The following is a 642-nucleotide window of genomic DNA, read 5'->3' as shown; positions in this document are numbered from 1 at the left end:
TGTGTGTGTGTGTGTGTGTGTGTGTGTGTGTGTGTGTGTGTGTGTGTCTGTGATTCCTACAATACTCTAACCTCTCAGTTCCTTGACTTATCTTTCAGTGATCTAGATGAGGGGTTGATTGACAAACTAGAAACTAGTACCTTCTCAGTACTAGTAACAGAAACCTCCCAAATCTCAGTCTCAAGCTGTCTTAACTCATCACTCATCCTTCCATCTCTTTCCGTCTAGTACCCCAACAATTTTTCAACACAACAGTTCCTTGCAGTTGATAAATGTAACCACCTTCTTCATTCTTCACCCACTCCGTTTCCTGATTCTCTCTACCCAGCCTTTAGAATCTATGCCCCATGGTTACGATCACCCCCACATGCTCTACTCCACTGCCTGTCTCTCCATCTGTTGTATTTACCTGTTAACCTTAAACCAAATTTTAAAAGCCTATTCCTTACCTGAGCCTGCTTAGTATCAGGCGGCTACAGAAAAAATACAACCATGGCAGCTTGTCTTATTTGAACCTTAAGTTAGCCATGCTGGATGCCCATTGATCCTACTTTCTCATCTCTCAACCCCAACCCCCACCCCACCCTCAGTTTATTTCACTGAGAAAACAGAAGCAACCAAAATAACTTAAGCAGAATCCCA

Source organism: Sapajus apella, unplaced genomic scaffold (assembly GCF_009761245.1).
Source record: "Sapajus apella isolate SASKATOON/1434 unplaced genomic scaffold, GSC_monkey_1.0 scaffold39, whole genome shotgun sequence".
In the NCBI taxonomy this organism is placed as follows: Eukaryota; Metazoa; Chordata; class Mammalia; order Primates; family Cebidae; genus Sapajus; species Sapajus apella.
Note: the sequence above shows the minus strand (reverse complement) of the source record.